This window comes from Brassica oleracea, chromosome C8, assembly GCF_000695525.1.
Source record: "Brassica oleracea var. oleracea cultivar TO1000 chromosome C8, BOL, whole genome shotgun sequence".
NCBI lineage: Eukaryota > Viridiplantae > Streptophyta > Magnoliopsida > Brassicales > Brassicaceae > Brassica > Brassica oleracea.
The window spans coordinates 18,819,352-18,819,572 of NC_027755.1; positions in this window are offsets into that span (position 1 = coordinate 18,819,352).

Below are 221 nucleotides of genomic sequence, written 5' to 3' on the forward strand. Positions count from 1 at the left end.
TCAAAGCAATCCTCCTTATCAAAGATCGGCTCAGAATCAATGTCGAAGACCGGGCCAAGGTCGTCGTCCGTGTGGCCGTTAGCATGACCGTCCGTCTCATCGAAGATGGGACCGTTCCAAGCCTTCCTCGCAACAAGTAATGGTCCATGATGTGGGTAGTCAAAGGACCCCTCTTCCTCATCAAAGATAGGACCAAGATACTCCTTGTTCTCTTGCTCGTC